Source organism: Ceratotherium simum, chromosome 3 (assembly GCF_057802395.1).
Source record: "Ceratotherium simum simum isolate JZ-2026a chromosome 3, ASM5780239v1, whole genome shotgun sequence".
Taxonomy (NCBI): domain Eukaryota; kingdom Metazoa; phylum Chordata; class Mammalia; order Perissodactyla; family Rhinocerotidae; genus Ceratotherium; species Ceratotherium simum.
Window position 1 is genome coordinate 37,822,457 of NC_141902.1, and position 6,099 is coordinate 37,828,555.

The window sequence follows — 6,099 nt, forward strand, 5'->3', positions numbered from 1 at the left end:
AAGCTTGCTAACTTATGACCACACTGTCTGCCACCCCCTCTCCTGCTGAGAATCACAAGAATCCCCTTCCCCTATCTGAGTGGCACAGTGGCAGTTCTCTGAGGGGATTTTGGGTTGTGCTGCTGTGTAAAAGAAAGCCTGGAATGCTGGTGTAAGTCACCTCCCTCTTGGCTGGTGAGTGCCCCTTCATGTCTTTTCTGCATGTTGATTTTCAAGACACAGCAAGATCTTCTTTTTCATTCTTAGTTTGTGGTCTTGTTTTCCATCACAATGTGTCCAGAAGGCTTGAGATCTCTTGCATAGCCATGACTTGAAAGTCTGGAAATGAGATCCACAGCTGAGCTGTGTTCTCTATGGAGCTTACCTGAGTCTGCCCTGTACCTCTCATCCCTTCCTCAAGGGGTCATGGGGTTAACAGGGCACCTCTGGGCACCTCTTCCTGGTGCCTGTATGTCTGACCCAATAGGAGAAAGAGAAGGAGTGGAGTGGGTGTGTAGAGGCTGAGACTCCAAGCCCCTGTCACACACGGGCAACACTGATCTGGCTCCTTTCTTGTGCCTTTGTCAGAGAAGTGGACACTGGGGCCCAGCCGTGTCTCTTCCCACTGATCTAGCAGGCATGGGAAGCCACTGTGGAGGGACCTTCAGAACTGAGGGAAGTGGCAGGAGGATTAGAATGGCTTTTATTTTGAGTGTCTTTCTTTGGACTTTTGCATTTATAATATATCTATTTTTGAAAGAATCATTTGGCTCTTTTCATTCTAGCATATCTTCCTTAGAGCAATAAAGGCTTTTGCAATATGGAAAAAGTGACATTTGATCTGAAGGAGTCTGGAGGGGAGCTCTGAGTGTGGGGAACTGACCTTTAGCAACCACACACCCAGAGCTGCCGGCTGGCACAGTGCGAGCTGAGCCTCCAGGAATGATGTCTGGTGCCCTCCACAGGTCGGTTCACAATGAGAGTCTTGGTGACAACCCTGGGGAGGTGTGTGCGTGTGCATGTGTGCGTGCTTGTGCTCCTGTCCCCTTCTCCCGCGGTTTCTCTAGATGGCTATGGCTAACCCCCCGTCTCTCCTCTCACTCTGTTGCCAGCTGTCCGGTTCTCAGTCTCCCCCTCTCTCCTTTCAGCCTGACCCGGGAGCTCGAGGGCTGGGCCAGAAGGAAGTAGTTTTCGCTGTTTTTCCCCAGCTCCCGCTTAAACCTGACACCCACAGAAAGGTCAAGCCCACGTGGCTGCGCACATCTCCTGCCTGGCCCGCCCTGGCTGTTACCATGACGACTGCTGGGCTGGAAACGTCCTTAGCCACCTCTACTCAGTACGTTGGGTGGCTGTCCCAGGCTCCATTCTCAGAAAAGCGACTCCTGCCAGGCATTCTGGAGTTATAGGGCTTCTGGGAATACTGACAGACAGACAGAGACACAGAAAAACAGACCAAATCAGAAACACACATGCTGACTGAGACAAAGAGAAACAAGCATACTTAGGGGCCCAGAGAATATGAAGATGCAAGAAAGTGAGATGGTGACACAGCCTCAGTGACGTAGGACTGAGGGACAAATAAAGCAAAACAGAGTCTGAGATGGAAATAAGAAAAAGAGACAGAGGCACAGAGGACCCATGACGACAGAAGGAGAGAGAACGCCAGTCTAAAAGGATAATGGAGAGGCCCCAAGGCAGGAAGAGAAGAGGAGAGGGGAGAAGAGAGAGGTGTGAGAGGATCTGCTCTCACACCACCCTGGCTCCCACCCCAGTAAATTACCTCGTTCTGAGCAGGGTGTGGATCGCATATTTCTCTTTGTCTCTTCCTCTTTGAGGTCTCAGGTGAGGTTTGAGTTGATTTGCTAGCCAGGCTCTTCCTTTGGCTGAATAACATTTGCCATGTTAGGAGGGACCGTGCCCTAAGCTAATAATGGTAAAGTTGAACCCCACCCCAATACACACACACACACACACACACACCACTTCCTGCCCTAGGGAGGCACTTGGTTCCATTTTACCACAAATTCATCATAAATACCTACTCTCAGCCTCACCTCTCCCGGGTGGTGCAATGGGCATCAGAGAAGAGATGGTAAGAAATGAGGCTAAATTAGGGAGCAATGAGCACTCATTCATCATTCATCGGAGATGATGAAGCCCTGGGAGGTAATTAACATGAAAGAGGAGAGAAGAGACAGGCGGGACAGTGAGTACCAGAAGGGAGTGGTGGTAGGAGGGTGAGAGGAATAGAGGGAGGAAGAGAGAGATGGGTCCAGAGCTCTGACCAAGGCAGGCGAGAGGAGAAGTAACAGGAGTGGCGGGCCAGCTTGGAATGGTCCTCTGGGTCTGGCCAAGAACCTGCCTCCAACATTAGTGCCATGATTTCTCATCTTCGAAGTGTCTCTGAGGCTTTGAGTGAGGTCTCTCAGGGTCTTTGAGTTCTTGGTCATTATTAGCCTTTCCTTAAGAAATAATGAGACCATCAGCAGAGGACACTTGGAGCCTGTCTAGCCTTCAACCTGTTCTGACCTTGACCACAGTGTAGAGAGGACAATGGAGCCAGTGTCCCTGTTGTCACCATGTTCCAAGCACACAAGTGGATGTAGAATAGAACAGGTGGCAGCCTGGAGAGCCCACTGCCCTGGTGCTGTCAGCCCAGATAGCTCAGTGAGGGAATTGGGCCCAGAAGGGAGACTTGAGCCCAAGAGAGCAGTGGGTAGACATTCAGAAGAGGCTATGCTGAGTTAGCCAACCTGGAGAACACCCTGAGCTACAGAGGCTGGAATGTGAACATCAAAGGTCTTACACTTTCCCTGGAAGATGGGTCCTGGACAGGGCAGGAAAGGGACTGGGGCAGATGTTATTGATGCCCTGCCCTATATCCCTTCAGCCCACTTCTGTGCCCAACGGCAGCTGCTGTGGACAGTTCTGGTGCATGCTCACAGCTTCCTACCTCTTTCCTTCTCTGCCAGAGACTATTCTCAGCCCCTGTAGGGCAGCCTGTAAATAGCAGGAGCTTAACACTCCCAAAGGGCAAACCTGAGCTAATGAAGGATGGGCACTGCTGGAATTGTACCCCAGATTACCCATCACTCAATGCTGAAATTCTGAGCTGCAATCTTGATGGCTCCTCAGAGTGATCCGAGAGGATTGAGCACTAACTACTCACTACACCCTTTCCTGTCTCATTCTCCTTGCTCCCTCACTCCTGCTCACCTCCTAAAATAAACAGCCTATATCCAAGTCCTTGTCTCATGGTATGGGTTCAGAGGACATAAAATAGCACAAGGGATATTTATCTGATATTCCCTGCCAAAGACTGTCCCATAGGGCTGGGCTAAGATAAGAAGTGTTGGAGGCTCTGCCTCTGACTGCTTTTTTTTTTAATTCTTAATTAATTAATTTTTTTATTGCAGTAACATTGGTTTATAACATTGTATAAATTTCAGGTGTACATCATTATACTTCTGTTTCTGCATAGATTACATCATGTTCACCACCCAAATACTAATTACAATCCATCACCACATGCCTCTGACTGCTTGTTGGTAGATGATCAGGTGTTTGTTGGAAGGGGTCATTATCATCTAGGGAGGGAAAAGAGCTCACCAGCTCTCCCTCCCAGATGTTGGGGAGGCCAGGGCTAACTTATGAGCAGTGGACAACCATAAATTTTCAAAACTGGAAAGGACCGTAGGGGTCACCTGATCCAACTTTCTATGCAATACAGGAATCCCCTTTACAACCTCTCTGACATCTGCTTAAACACCTCCAATGACAGGGAACTCACTACCTTTTAAAAGGTACCCTGTCTATTCTTGGACAGCTATTAGAAAGTTCTCCTTATATTGAACAGTAATTGATCTCCCTGAAACATACCCTCACTGGTCCTAGTTTGTCCTTGGTACTTCAATGTCTCATTTTTCTATTCAAGACTCTTCCAAATATATATATACTTTTTATAATTTTATTTATTTATTTTTTCCCCCAAAGCCCCAGTAGATAGTTGTATGTCATAGCTGCACATCCTTCTAGTTGCTGTATGCGGGACGCGGCCTCAGCATGGCGGGAGAAGTGGTGCATCGGTGCGCGCCCGGGATCCGAACCTGGGCTGCCAGCAGCGGAGCACGCGCATTTAACTGCTAAGCCACGGGGCGGGCCCTCTTCCAAATATTTTAATGCCGACCATGTCTATTACATCTTCTCTCTTCCAGGCCAAAACATCTTATTGCCTTGACCTTTCTTCAAATGACTCGATCTTCTGAGCGTCCTCACCCTGGACCCCCTCCTCCAGGGAGCACTGTGAGTTTGTCAATATTCGTCTTTCAATGTGGTGCCCAGATGATGCTTCAGACTAGTATGGACAGTGCAGAATGTATTTTTACACTACTATGGCCCTAAGTACATAGTATTATGTTCTAGATTGATTCCTAGAATTGTAACTTTTTTAGCAGGTACACAAGACTGGTGACTCAGTTGAACCGTGAAGACACTGAACATCTGTTATTTTGGCTTCTCAGCATTCCTTTTGCTTTTCTTCAGGGAATAGCAACTCTCTCCCACTTCCCACTCTCAAACAGGTCTGGTGGGATTGCCAACCACAGCACCCTGTACCTCTAACCATGGGTTTGGGCCCATGACCTAGGCACAGACAATAAAAGTGTCCTTTCCCTGGTCACAGTAATTGGTTCAACTATGTGCATGTGGCCCATGCCAGGCCAGTCAGAGTCCTTCCCTGGGATTTATTATATGGAGTTGGAAAGGAGAGCTCTAGCTCTAGATTTGCTAAACCGCAATGATGTGCAGAACTCCCAGAACTCTGTGCTATACTAACACACAGAGAAACACACAGAAAAGTTAAGAGTGAAAGAAAGGAGATTAAAGATACTGTCTGAGGGGCCCGCCTGGTGGCATAGCAGTTAAGTTTGCGCGTTCCACTTCGGCAGCCTGGGGTTCGCCAGTTCGAATCCTGGGCACAGACCTACTCACCGCTCATCAAGCCATGCTGTGGTGGCAGCCCACATAGAAGAGTCTACAACTCTACAACTATGATATACAACTACGTACTGGGGTTTTGGGGAGAAAAAAGAAAAAGAGGAAGATTGGCAACAGATGTTAGCGCAGGGCCAATCTTCCTAAAAAAAAAAGATACTGAGTCCTTGCATCCAGCTGACCTTGAAGCCAACTCTACTACTGTCTTTCCCAATCAATGTCCCTTTATGGCTTAATCTAGATTGAGTCTGGCTTCTGTCACTAGAACATACTAGCTAGTACATAGTTCTTTGTCCTCTAATTGTATAGTTAATTTTTTTATCCTAAATGATAAATTGGGATAAAAATGCTTCACATTTATCCTTATTAGGTCTCATACTTTGTCCCATCATTCCAGTCTATAGAAAAATTTTAGAGTTCTGATTCTGTTATTCAATCAATTATCTATCTCTCTCACTTTTGATAAGGATGCTGTCTATGTGCTTATCCAAATCATTGATAAAAATGTTGAGCTGGACAGAGTAAAAAAAAAAGAAAAGAAAAAAGCAGTATCATGTCAGTTTATCAATCAATGAGTATACTTTTTAGGTGGTTGTTCAAATAACTGTGAATCTACGCAACTGTACTCTTATCCAGCCTACACCCTCCATCTTGTCTCCCAGATCTTGTGATTTGATGAAGGACGAAGGACCATGCTGAAGACCACGCTGCATGTTGGCATTCTGCTGAGCCAGTCCATCCAAAAAGGACATAAGATTGAAAAACCAAAACTGGTCCTATTCTTTAAAATGCTCTTGAACTCTCAGTAACCCATCTTCCTTCCTGTGCACACATGCATGCACACACATAGACATGATCTGTCTCACCCACTTCCGCCTCTGCCTCCTCCCTCCCCACTTATCTCATCTGCAAAAGAACTGATTTTTTTTTTTTAAGTGGATTAGGTCAGCATGAAGGGAGAAGAGAGACTGTTCTGGAAGAGAAATCCTTTACTTCAGAACAATCTGTGACACGTAGCACTTGGGAAAGGGAGGTGGGGAGAATGGAAGGAGATGAGTATCTCTTAGCTACACATTGACTCATGGGGGCAGCCCACTGAAGGCTTAGTGAAGCCTGGCACTGGAGGGT

General features: G+C 47.1%; 1 pseudogene; it reads right to left on the reverse strand.

Moving 5' to 3' along the window:
* Nucleotides 1–716: 716 nt before the first annotated feature.
* Nucleotides 717–2,359, reverse strand: LOC147917530 (uncharacterized; annotated as a pseudogene).
* Between the last annotated feature and the right edge of the window lie 3,740 nt (nt 2,360–6,099).